We start from the raw sequence: 13,917 nt of genomic DNA, 5'->3' as shown, positions 1-13,917 counted from the left end.
AATAGGACCTCACATTTTACACTTTACTCGATTGGCTATTAGTTTAAAACTTTTTTAATTGGGCAAGGGGAACAGAACAAAGAAAGAAAAGGAAGTTGCCCAGGGATAGTTAATGAAGCATCTCCAAATAAGGAATGGCATGCACTATGGGCCGGGACTTGTCTAGTTCTGTCCAGGCATGCCAGAGCAAGCTAGGACAACTGATTTGGAATATATACACACACACACACACACACACAAATAGTGGATAGCAATCTTATAGTAAGACATTGTGACTTTTTATAATCTTTGAAGAAGAACTTTCCCATTTCTCACAATTCTGAGAAATTTTTTATATAATTTATTTATTTATTTATTTTTTTTGAGACGGAGTCTCGCTCTGTCGCCCAGGCTGGAGTGCAGTGGCCGGATCTCAGCTCACTGCAAGCTCCGCCTCCCGGGTTCACGCCATTCTCCTGCCTCAGCCTCCCGAGTAGCTGGGACTACAGGCGCCCGCCACCTCACCCGGCTAGTTTTTTTTTTGTATTTTTTAGTGGAGACGGGGTTTCACCATGTTAGCCCATGTTGGGATGGTCTCGATCTCCTGACCTCGTGATCCGCCCGTCTCGGCCTCCCAAAGTGCTGGGATTACAGGCTTGAGCCATTGCGCCCGGCCTTTTTATATAATTTATTGAATAATTTCCTGCACACCATATTTTTCCCCATTCTAATTTTGAAACTCGTATTATTCATGGTTGGGCCTTCTTGCTTGATTTCTTTAATTTTCTTCCTTTTTTTCATTTATTCTATTTTTATCTTTTTGCCTTTTTGGCTATCATTCTAGAAATTTTCTCAACTAACCTGCTGTGTTAATTTTTCATTTCTGCTGTTTTATTTCCAGATATTAATTTCTCATTTGTCTTTAATGTTCCTTTAAACAAGTAGGGAGTTGGTACTTGTTACGTAGGTGGTCTCTTGTTTATTTCTGATAATGTTAATTATAGGTCATATTTTGAATTTTAAAAAACTCCCTGAATTGTTTGTTCCTGTGAATTTCTATTTTTTTTCCCTATTATTTTGTTCTCTTTCACATTGGAGTTTTCTTCAAATAGTGCTTCTTTACTGTCATTTATATTAAAGAGTGATACACTAAGAGGTTGATTAGAGGCCTTGGGAGTATGGGCATAGCTTAAGACCTACTGAACTTAGTCATATGATGCTGAGGTATATACCTTACAGTCAGTATCTGTTAAGTTTATTTTCCTGGTCAGATTGCTCCTCAGAGAGGAATTTTCCACTACTCCTGCTTGGAAGTCCAGCTGCCAGTGTTCTTGGAGCCTGTTGTGTTATAAAGAATGTGGTTGGCCTTTGGCTTTGGTTCCTAGAACAGAGGCTTTAAATCCTGGAATTTCTTCAGTGATAGGAGTGACTTTATTATTGACACTAGGCCCCTCAGATCATACTTGATAGTTTTTGCCAACCAGGTGACTGATAGTGAGCCCCTAGATAGTTTATGCTAATGAATGACACAGGATGGTGATTGGTAACTCCAGAAAGACTGTGATTAAGGGATTGGGGCTTTCATCCATGCAATATCACCCTGACCTCCAGGGAGGAGGACAAGGGGTGGCTGGAGATTGAGTTAAATCATGTGACCAGTTATTCAGTCATTCATACCTACGTAATGCAGCCCCAATGAGATCTCTGGGCACTGAAGTTTGGGTGAGTTTCCCTGGTGAACAGAACTCTGTGGGAACCCCTGAATCCCTGGTGAACAGTAGTCTGTGTATATTGTTATTGCATCTGTGTGCCAGCTGGGTGATTTATCCTGACTCCACAGGGAAAGGCCACAGAAGCTTCACATTTGGGCTCCTCCCAGACCTTGCCCTAGGTATCTCTTATTTTTACTTGTCCTGATTTTTGTCCTTTTTGCTATAATAAAACTATAATTGGGCTGGGCGTGGGGCTCATGCCTGTAATCCCAGCACTTTGGGAGGCCAAGGCAGGTGAATCACTTGAGGTCAGGAGTTTAAGACCAGCCTGGCCAACATGGTGAAACCCTGTCTCTACTAAAAATACAAAATTAGCAGGGCGTGGTGGCATGCATCTGTAATCTCAGCTACTCAGGAAGCTGAGGCAGGAGAATCACTTGAACCCAGGAGGCGGAGGTTGCAGTGAGCCGAGATCACGCCACTGAGCTCTAGCCTGGGTGACAAAGTGAGACCCTGTCTCAAAAAAAAAAAAGTATATATGTATATACACATACACACACACACACACACACACACACGTATATTTGTATGTATAGGACTTTCCTGAGTTCTATGAGTTGTTCCACCAAATTATTGAACCTGAGAGGGTAGTGTGAACCCTTGAATTTATAGCCAGTTTTTTGTTTTGTTTTGTTTTTTTGAGATGGAGTCTCTGTTGTCCAGGCTGGAGTGCAATGGCACCATCTCGGCTCACTGCAACCTGGGTCGCCCCAGTTCAAACAATATTCCTGTCTCAGCCTCCTGAGTAGTGCACACCACCATGCCCGGCTAATTTTTGTATTTTTAGTAGAGATGGGGTTTCACCATATTGGTTAGGCTGGTCTTGAACTCCTGACCTCAGGTGATCCACCTGCCTTGGCCTCCCAAAGTGCTAGGATTGTAGGCGTGAGCCACCGTTCCCAGTCTGGCCAGTTGTTTAGAAGTGAAGGTGGCTTGGGAACCCTCAAGCTTGTGATTAGTGTCAGAAATGGTATCTTCTTTTAGGGGGATATACTCTTAACTTGTAAAGTTAGGCCTGAGTCTTGGTAGTTTGTATCAGAATTGCATTGCAGAGTCAAAGGAGAAAAGAGGCCTGGGCATCCTGTCATCAGCATGTAGAATTGCACTTTACCTACCAGTTTTCAGAATGAGTCTCTTTCCCTCGGTTGTGCCTGAGATCCTTGAGTCCAGAGCCCTCTGCTTCACTCTCCAGAATGGAAAGCTACAGTCTTCCACCCTGGGATTACAGGCCTGTAATCCCAGCTACTCAGGAGGCCGAGGCAGGAGAATCGCTTAAACCTGGGAGGCAGAGGTTGCAGTGAACTGAGATTGCGCCACTGCACTCCAGTCTGGGTGACAGACAGGTGGAAGACTGGGATGGTGGTTGGGCCAAGTAAGCTGATTTTCAATCTCTTCTTCAGTTTCCAACCTGTTTTCCAAAATCCAACAGATTTTTGACCTGTTTCCCTACTTTCAGTCGGAAATAGCTAGTGTTTCCCATTTTTTATTTCTATAGTTATCCAGTGGAAATTGCTTGCTTCTCAGCTGCCATAGCAATCATCTTACTTAAATGTTGCAATAATTGGTTACTCTTTTCTGTTCTTTCTCTCATCTCTTTTCCCTATATTTTCTTTTTTCTCTTTTTCTTTTTCTTTTCTTTCTTTTTTTTTTTTTTGAGACAAGGTCTTGCTCTGTTGCCTAGGCTGGAGTGCAATGGCCTGATCATGGCTCACTGCAGTCTTGACCTCTTGGGCTCTAGCAATCCTCCCATCTCATACTCCCTAGTAGCTGGGACTACAGGCATGCAACCAGCATGCCTAGCTAATTTTTTGTAGAGATGTGGTTTTGCCATGTTGCGCAGGCTTGTCTCAAACGCCTGGGCTTAAGCAGTCCTTGCCACTCGGCCTCCCAAAGTGCTGGGATTATAGGCATGAGCCACTACACCCCGGTCTTATATTTTTCATTTTTGTGTTTGTGATAAAGAATTGAGGTTGGGCGTGGTGGCTTACGCCTGTAATCCTGGCACTTTGGGAGGCCGAGGTGGGCAGATCACAAGGTCAGGAGCTTGAGACCAGCCTGACCAACATGGTGAAACCCCGTCTTTACTAAAAATACAAAAATTAGCCAGGCGTGGTGGCTCAGGCCTGTAATCCCAGCTACTCAGGAGGCCGAGGCAGGAGAATCGCTTAAACCTGGGAGGCGGAGGTTGCAGTGAACTGAGATTGCGCCACTGCACTCCAGTCTAGGTGACAGAGTGAGACTCTGTCTCAAAAAAAAAAAAAAAAAAGAATTGAGAGATTTGAGAGATTGAGCACTTTTTCTGTACCCTTTGTTACCTGACTTTTATGTTTTTAACTAGTTGACTTTAGAGTGTTTAAGATCTACATAAATATTGTGTTGATATTTAGAATAGCAGGTGGCTGGGTGCTATTCATTTTGCTACAGATGAGTTATAATTAAAAATTTTGAAATTACTGTGATCAGGTTTTTATTAATATGGAAGCATAAACATGGAAATAAAATTTTATGTAAAATTTTTCTGAAAAATTTTTTAATTTTGTAATTTCAAGATGGCAATTTCTGATAAAATATGTTACTTATTAGAGGAGACTATTTGGATTAACAGTATGATCTGTCTGCTAGGCCTAGATACCAAACACAACCTTCACAAAAACCAGAGCTAAAACTACTTCAAAAGAGAAAGTCATAGATGTCATATGTAGGCCTCCCACTAGACTGTAAGCACATTTTAAGAGTGGGTATCTTAGAATAGTGTAGGGCTTTGTGGACACTCAGTAAAAATTTGGTGATCAAGACCAATTCTTTCTGATCTGTATGAAATCTTGTACATGGCCAAGAAAAACCTTAAGCAGTTAGAGTTAGGGATAAAGGTTTACAGATGTACTGGAGTGGTTATTAAATGTGCAAAAATGGTTGCTGCAAGGGGTTGAGTTATCAAGGGCAAGATAAATCTCAGGAGTAGGATTTGGAGCCTCCAAGTCCAGCAACTCTTCTTACATGGAGATTCTCCCTCAGTTGCCTTGTTTTAAGTTAGTATTTTGTTAATTCTTTGCTTTTAAGAAAAAACTTTTTAAAGAATTTTCAGACATACATAAAAGTATTACTGATATTGAAGTATCAAGGCTTGATTTCGTTAATGATGCAAGTTGATTCTATAAAGCTGCCTTGAATATGCTGGGAAGTTGGCTAGGTTTATAGTTAAACATACCTCCTAGTACACATGATTCAAATTTATATCTGAGCACAATGGTCATTTTCTATACATCAGAGCTGTTCCCAATTGCTTGAGACTGTTTTGAAATTGTGAATGTTCAATCTTCAGTTGTCATAGGTGTTCTGTTACATGCTATGGATATATTTAACCAGAGTCCACACCAAATCTAATACTGTGTACTCTTTCTTTCCCATTTCCACCTATCGCCAGATTTGGGGCTTGGTTTACTGTTAAACTGCCTGCCCTTCATAGGTCATTGCAGCATCCAGTAAACTGGAAATTTCTTTGCATGATGATTATTACATAGTAGGTGCACATGGAATCTTTGAGCTTTGAAAGCCATCCAGAGGTGAGTCTGTCCTTGGCCAGATTTTACTTATGAAACCAAATAAATTTCTTTTTTAAAATTATTTAAATTTGTTAAATTAGCATGCAGAATATGGCAGTAATACCCAATTGAAACACCATGCCCAGCTGACTTTTTGTATTTTTTGTATTTTTTGTACAGTTGAGGTTTCTCCATGTTGCCCAGGCTGGTTGTGTATTAAATCTAATAATAGGAAATATGAATTTGCCTTTAAAATGTATTTCATCTCACTTCTATTTTTAGCTGTGCCAAATGAAACAAAGTTGGACTTCATGTTAAAAGGCTCCAGTAATGTCCTAGGTCATCAGATAAATAGAAGCCTTATTATTTTATCACAGGTGGCAGAAACAGGACTAATTATACAGACTTGTGAGAAATGAAGTTGCCTATGTACTCCATAGGTCTTTTTTTTTTTTTTTTTTTTTTTTGAGACGGAGTCTCACGCTGTTGCCCAGGCTGGAGTGCAGTGGCGCGATCTCGGCTCACTGCAAGCTCCGCCTCCTGGGTTCACGCCATTCTCCTGCCTCAGCCTCCTGAGTAGCTAGGACTACAGGCGCCCGCCACCGCGCCCGGCTAATTTTTTGTATTTTTAGTAGAGACGGGGTTTCACTGTGGTCTCAATCTCCTGACCTTGTGATCCGCCCGCCTCGGCCTCCCAAAGTGCTGGGATTACAGGCTTGAGCCACCGCGCCCGGCCATAGGTCTTGTTTTGGCTACAGTTTCCTTCTTTTGGTATTTTCAAATTGTTAAATTATGTAAATTGGGAAATTTAAAATATTAGATCGTTGTTTTGTTTTTCTATCTATGAAGACTCAGGCATACACAACAGTGGTTTTTAAAAATTTACTGTCAACTTGAAGTATTTTCCTTTCTCTTCCATGAAGGGCAGTAACATTTTTTCTCTTTTCTTATTTTTGGTAACTTTTATCTTCCTGACTTCCATAGCCAGCATCTTATTTTCTTCTTGATATTCTTTTTCCCTTATCGAAATGTAACCAGGATCTTTATTATAGTGGAAATGGGGCCAGTTGATGAAGTCTAATAGGAAACGAGTGTTTTAACTTTCAAATGCAGAAGACCTAAGTTGAAAAGATAGCAGAACCTTCTAATCTGTCTACCCTCACAGCAGTGTTTCTTACATTTAAGAAGCAGTCTGTTGAGGACCGGTTTTGTTTTTTTAAAAAATGTTCAATTCCTTACCAGAAATACATAAAAACATACATTCCGATTATTAGGTTAATTGATGTAAAAATAGTCATTTTGCCACAAAAGGTTCTAAATGTTTACTTTCAGTTTCTATAATTACCTCATGGTGAACTGGTAGTGAAAGCTTGTGGTCTGGCACTGATATGTAGACCATACTTTGGGTAGCATTGCTCTAGATTTTCTAGCAAATCAGGAAAGCCAAGGATGTTGAGCTCTTGGTTACATAACCAGATTGAAAGCTCTTCAAAAGCAGGTCCATATGCTGTTCATCTTATTTGAGGGATTGGGACAGGGCCTGATACATAGTAGGCAGGTGGTGAAAACTATAACTTAGGTCACAGACTATAAGCTGAGAATAAGTGGGGTCATAAAGCTGAATGGACTAGTACAAATTCTGCGAATATTCCAAAATATGAATTGTGAAATATTAATAGTGATTTAGGAGAGTTTCCATATCAGAGTATCATCTTTTTCTTTGCTTTAAAAAATATCTAATAAAGTACATTCAATCCTGAATGTCAGTTGAGAACTGGCTTTCATCACTGACTTTCATAATAATGTTAAACATTTTGCTGTATTTTAAGAAAATAGGCTGGGTCCTATGGCTTATGCCTATAATCCCAGCACTTTGGAAGGCCGAGGCAGGCAGATCATCTGAGGTCAGGAGTTTAGACCCGCCTGGCCAACATGGCGACACCCTATCTCTACTAAAAATATAAAAATTAGCTGGGTGTGGTGCCTGTAATCCCAGCTACTTGGGAGGCTGAGGCAGGAGAATTGCTTGAACCCAGGAGGCAGAGGTTGCAGTGAGCCAAGATTGTGCCACTGCACTCCAGCCTGGGTGACACAGTGAGACTCCATCTCAAAACAAAAAAAAAGAAAAAGAAAACAAAAGCTGAGTGATGCCAAAGATAATCTATAGGGGAAAATAAAATTTAAGAGATTTAGTAAGGTTGAACCATTTGGAATTACCATACTTGTAAGTCCAAAACAGTTGAATACAGTTGTATTTATGTGGCTCAACCTATAGATGTAGCAATATGGAATGTAATTGCTTGGGGGCACATGCAGCTCATATAGCAAATTCCCTTTGCTTAATTTTAGGGAAATTGAAGCCCAGAGAAATACATTTGAAACAGTAAAACTGTATTATAACTAATTGTACAGTAAATCACATTTCACGAATTTACTGAAGGTGAAAAGAAAGGACAAAATCAGTTTGCTTTTCTTTTTGGACTATTATCTACATAGAGTTTTAGACCATTTTCTTTTTCTTGGTGTGGGGAGGGAGGGAGGGTATCACTCTGTTGCTGGGCTGGAGTGCCATGGCATAATTTTGGCTCACTGCAGCCTTGACCTTCTGGGCTCAAGCGATCCTCCCACCTCAGCCTTTCCAGTAGCTGTCACCACAGGTGCGCGCCACCATGCCCAGCTGATTTTTTGTATTTTTTGTACAGTTGAGGTTTCTCCATGTTGCCCAGGCTGGTTTCAAATTCCTGAGCTCAAACAATCCACCTGCCTCTGCTTCCCAAAGTGCTGGGATTACAGGCATGAGCCACCATGCCTGGCCTCAGTTTTTACTTAAAATAATGGCATAAACAATTTGAGATTCAATTCTCAGTAAGGAAACCAATTTCAAGGGAAATCTTTATTTAGTCTTTTTTTTTTTTTTTTTTTTTTAAAGACAGGATCTTGCTGTGTTGCCCAGCATAGAGTGCAGTGGGTATTCATAGGCACAGTCATGGCACTCTGTGGCCTTGAACTCCTGGACTCAAGTGATTCTCCTGCCTCAGCCTCCTGAGTAGCTGGGACTACAGTTGCATACCACCACATCTGGCTTTGATATGTAGGTTTTTTTTTTTTTTCCCCAAACAAGAAAATGTTTAAGAGCTTTATAAAATATTTATTTACCTAAACTCTTTTGGACAGTTTCACTTGCTTTAGATTATTATATAATTTTTATTCTGGAGGCTATAGAAATATAATTAAGTTTTTTTGACCTGGCATTTGATCTTTAATTGTATAAATTTATATTTTTCGAGGAAGAAATTCTGATGGAATAAATCAGGACTTAAAAAAATATTCTCTTTAAGACTCATTACTAACAACTTAATAGTCACCAGAGGCAAATTGCTTTTACTTTCTCAAGGTCTTAATTTAATTGTGCTCTCAACTTGGCAGTGCTGTGTATTTTATAGGCTCCACTAAAGAACACATCTACACATTATGACATAGCGCGTTCTTGGAACCTTGACAGAACTGTTGACAACTACAGATTTGTTTTTGGTTACTGTGAGAATTTTTTGTAGTAATTGAACTGTTGTTAGTTCTTGGTAGCTTTATATGCTTGTCAGTCTGTTTTCTTCATAAGTCATGATGAATTTAAATCTGTGTGATGTGTTCCAGTTTACTTACTTGATGGAAATTGGAGAAGTGCATAATTTTCTGATATTCTTAATTACTGGTTCCCATTAAGTGACTGGAGAAGCAAATATTTATGTCTCATGTATTATCTTACTGAATTTCCAGTCATTTTTTCTTCCTGGCTATAACTTAGTAACTGAAGAAACATCCTTGTTTTTTCTTCCTTTTTTTTGAGATGGAGTTTCACTCTTGTTGCCCAGGCTGGAGTGCAATGGCACGATCTCGGCACACTACAACCTCCACCTCCCGGGTTCAAGCAATTCTCCCACCTCAGCCTCCCTAGTAGCTGGGATTACAGGCATGTGCCACCATACCCGGCTAATTTTGTATTTTTAGTAGAGACGGAGTTTCTTCATGTTGGTCAGGCTGATCTTGAACTCCCTACCTCCGGTGATCCTCCTGCCTTGGCCTCCCAAAGTGCTGGGATTACAGGCATGAGCCACTGCGCCCAGTCATGTAACTATCCTTTATTCAGACAACTTCCTTGGTACAATCCAGCAATATGTTTTTTTTTTTTTTCTTGCAGTGTTAAAAACCTCCCATGTAAGTGGAAAAAGAGTTATTTCCAAGCAGAAGGAGAATAATGATAATGCTGGGCACAGTGGCTTACGCCTGTAATCCCAGCACTTTGGGAGGCCAAGGTAGGTGGATCACCTGAGGTCAGGAGTTCGAGACCAGCCTGGCCAATATAATGAAACCGCATCTCTAGTAAAAATACAAAAAATTAGCCGGGTGTGGTGGTGGGCGCCTGTAATCCTAGCTACTTGGGAGGCTGAGGCAGGGGAATCGCTCGAACCTGGGAGGTGGAGGTCTCAGTGCGCTGAGATCGTACCACTGCATTCCACCCTGGGCAACAAGAGTGAAACTCCATCTCAAAAAAAAAGAAAAAAAGAAGAATGATAAATATATTATTTGTGTATAAGAGTTTTCTGCATTTAAAAAAATTATTAAAAAGGATATACAGTTGTCCCTTGGTGTCCATGGGGAATTAGTTCTGGGACTTCCAAAATCCTCAGATGCTCAAGTCTCTGATATAAAATAGTGTAGTATTTGCATATAACCAAAATACAGTTTCCCATATACTTTAAATTATCTCTAGATTACTTACAATACCTAAAACAACAAATGCTATGTAAATACTTGTTATACTGTATTGTTTAGGGAATAATGATAAGAATAAAAGGTTGGTACATGTTTATTATAGACACAGATTTTTATTTTGAATATTTGGCCGTCAGATGGTTGAATTCCTAGATGTGGAATTCACAGATGCAGAGGGCCAACTGTGTATGACTTACTAGAAATACTGACCATGATAAAGAATATTTCCTATGATTATTTTTTTTTCTTTCTTGGAAAAATCGGATTACTTAAACTCCAGGTTGTTTTGTATTTGGATCAATAAGACTCTAGAAGTTATTTATTTGACAATATTTTATCTAGTTTGTTAAAAAAAAAACAGCTACAAGTTATTAGGCTGCATTAATTTATCTGTTATGTTTGGTGTATATTTAAGAACTATTGCCTTTTAGTCATAGAATTCATATCTCCAGTATTTGGTTTTTTTGTTTGTCTGTTTCTGACAGGGTCTCTGTTGCTCAGGCTGGAGTTCAGTGGTGCAATCACTGCTCACTGTGGCCTCTATCTCCCGGGCTCAAGCCATCCTTCCACCTCAGCTTCCCGAGTAGCTGGGACTACAGGCATGTGCCGCCATGCCTGGCTAATTTTTGTATTTTTTGTAGAGACACAGTTTTACTATATTGTTGTTAGGGATAGCGCTCAAAATCCTAAGGAAATTGAACACTTGAACAAAGGATTCTTAGCAAAACAATTTTACTTCTGCACAGAAGCATGCCTCCTTGGCCAGTTGCCGTGAGAGCACATCTGAACAAACAGGCCCCAGAGCCTTTATTCCTGACACAAGTCCTGCCCCGTACACTTTCCTTATTGGCCAGGGTCGGGTCGTACAATCTAAACTAATCCCGGTTGGCTAAACATTTGATTTTTTAAGATAAGGTGGGCATGTAAAAGAAAGTGGAGAGGAAGGGGAAGGGTGTCTGTAATGAGCTAGAAAAGTTAGTCCTCTTTCCAAATAAGGAAAGGAATGTGAGCTGGTACTAATAATGCCTGGTACTGTGATGTGCCTGGGCATCTAACAAAAAGGAAAAAAAGGAGAAAAAGGAGAAAAAAGGTGTGGGTGGGGGTACTATGAATTAAAGAATAAAAGATTGATCAGATTATTTGAAGAGAAACCTCATCATATCCCACAATTGTCCAGGCTAGTCTTGAACTCCTGGGCTTAAGTGATCCTTTTGCCTTGGCCTCCCAAAGTGCTGGGATTACAGGCATGTGTCATTGTGCTCAGCTCCCAGTATTTATTCTTGATCATAAGAACCAAGATTTTTCAAAATAAGCTAAATTTATTAGATTAGCAAGTTTTCTTTACTTTTTTGATGTGGAGCAAAATTGGAGAGAGGGAGGCCGGGAGCGGTGGCTCATGCCTGTAATCCCAGCACTTTGGGAGGCCAAGCAGGGAGGATCGCTTGAGTCCAGGAGTTCGAGATCAGCTTTGGCAATATGGTGAGACTTCGTCTCTACAAAGAAATTTAAAAATTTAGCCAAGTGTGGTAGCACATGTCTTTAGTTCCAGCTGCTCGGGAGGCTAAGGTAAGAAGATTGCTTGAGCCCAGGAGGCAGAGGTTGCGGTGAGCGGAGATCGTGCCACTGCACTCCATCTTGAGTGACAGAACAAGACTCTGTTTAAAAAAACAAACAAGCAAAAAAACTGCTGAGATAAATAATTCTAAGATTATAATAACTGTAGACATAGTTTAAACAAATCTCATTATCTAAGTAGAAAATTCTCATTAAAGAAAATTTGGGGAATGATGAAAAATGAAGAAAATAAAAATGATCTCTAATTATACTGCTGCTATTATTTTTCTTTCCCTTTTTGTGTGGAGGTGGGAAGCAAGAAGTCTCAGATCGTTTTTGCTTGTTTTAATATATTATAGACCTGAATAAAATAATTTCAAATAATTTATGTAGATACTTTGTCTCCAAGGAGGTGGTGCATAACTCCCTATTCTTATGGGTGGGTTGTGTGTAATGACTTCCTTCTAAGAAGTAGGGTATGGAAAGGGGAAAAAAGCATTTTACAGCAGAGAAACCTGACAGGCGCTGCCTCGGCCAGGTGATCAAGATTAACAACTATAAGCCATGTTGATAGCACATATCCTTGATATGGTGGGATGCGAATGGCACTTTATCTCTGTGCTCTTTCTCCCCAAAACACATAACCTTAGTCTAACCAGGAGGCAAACATCAGGCAAATCTCAGTTGAGGGACCTTCTACAAAATACCTGGTCGGCACTCCTCAAAACTCTCATGAATTAGGTGCTTATCAGTCTCATGCATAATTTCACATAATTGTTATGTATATGTTTATAGTATTTTTCATCTTACAAAATTTCTTTGGTTTGTTTGTTTGTTTTTTAGTAGAGACTGGGTTTCATCATGTTGACCAGGCTGGTCCCAAACTCCTAACCTCAGTTAGGAGTGATCCGCCCACCTCGGCCACCCAAAGTGTTGGGATTACAGGTGCGAGCCTCTGTGCCTGGCCCTTATAAAATTTCATTTAAGTAGTATATTATATGAAATACTACTTTGTGTATTTGTCTGCAATTTGCTTTTTTTGTTATTATTGTTCAACTTTGGTGTTTGTGCTTTATCCATGCTGATAGATACAGTTCTGATTTGTTTACCGTATTTTAGTCCATTGTTTGGCTGTCACTATTCACTTTTTTGTTTTGGACATTTGGGTTAATTCTAATTTGTTGCTGTTACCAACATTGCTGCAATAACCATTTTTGTACAGGAACTTGTAGTCCCTAGATACAAGAGTTCCTCTAAGGTTTTTACATTGCAGAGGAGTTGCTTTGTTCTAAAATATATAATTTTTTTTTTTTTTTTTTTTTTTCTGAAACGGAGTCTCACTCTGTCGCCCAGGCTGGAGTGCAGTGGCCGGATCTCAGCTCACTGCAAGCTCCGCTTCCCGGGTTTATGCCATTCTCCTGCCTCAGCCTCCCGAGTAGCTGGGACTGCAGGCGCCCGCCACCTCGCCCAGCTAGCTTTTTGTATTTTTTAGTAGAGACGGGGTTTCACCGGGTTAGCCAGGATGGTCTCGATCTCCTGACCTCGTGATCCACCCGTCTCGGCCTCCCAAAGTGCTGGGATTACAGGCTTGAGCCACTGCGCCTGACTAAAATATATAAATCTTAAATTTTTATAGTTAATGCCAAAATTTGGTAGATAATCTCCAAAATGTTATATTTCCAACAACAGTATTTGAGAAATGCTGGTGAGAATGTGGAGAAACAGTATTTACTACTGTGGGGCATTTTATTTTTGCCAGTATAATGGAGGGGAAATTATATTAATTGTCATTGTCTTGATTATTAGGTTGAGCTAATAAATATTTTCACTTATTTATCATTTAGCTTTCTTCCTCTCTGAATTATCTGTTCATATGTTTGGTTAGATTTCTATGTTGTTGTTTTTCAGTTTGAAGGAGTTCCTGCGCCCGGCCTTCTTACATATTTTTCATACTGTTTTGTTAGCAGTATGCTTTGCATGTCAGTAGTATGTCAGTCTGTAGTATGTCAGTATGTATTTTGCTTTGCAAAATCTCAGTGTTTGATCTGAATTTGAAGAATGGTGTTCTTTTGTGTAAGAGGTTATTTTTATTTTTTGCTATTTAAAAAATCAAGTGCCATTTGTATATGATAGTACTTAAGTCTTCAGTTTGAATTCTAAAAATGTGTATATTTGTATAATCCACACACCTGTTATCCCATCATCCTATCAACACCCCAGAAAATTCCCTTGTGCCTCTTCCCAGTCAACCCCACCACTGCCTCAAGTAAGTACTCTTCTGATTTCTGTTCTCATAGGTT

The 13,917-nt window shown here is 39.8% G+C and overlaps 1 protein-coding gene across 10 annotated transcripts in view; it reads left to right on the top strand.

Annotated features, from left to right (window-relative positions):
• Positions 1-13,917, top strand: part of COMMD1 (copper metabolism domain containing 1) — a 241,566-nt gene that overhangs the window by 80,253 nt on the left and 147,396 nt on the right. The window contains exon 2 of one of the 10 annotated variants that reach the window (XM_065527555.1): positions 9,489-9,505. The exons of 7 other annotated variants lie outside the window; for them this stretch is intronic. The gene's annotated coding sequence lies outside the window, so the exon portion shown is untranslated. Of the gene's footprint in view, positions 1-5,294; positions 5,315-9,488; positions 9,506-9,582; positions 9,604-13,917 lie in introns of those variants that run through there. 2 more of the 10 variants (XM_074011686.1, XM_074011689.1) reach the window with 2 other exon arrangements.

This window comes from Macaca fascicularis, chromosome 13 (assembly GCF_037993035.2).
Source record: "Macaca fascicularis isolate 582-1 chromosome 13, T2T-MFA8v1.1".
NCBI lineage: Eukaryota > Metazoa > Chordata > Mammalia > Primates > Cercopithecidae > Macaca > Macaca fascicularis.
Note: the sequence above shows the minus strand (reverse complement) of the source record. Positions and strands in the feature narration are given on the sequence as shown.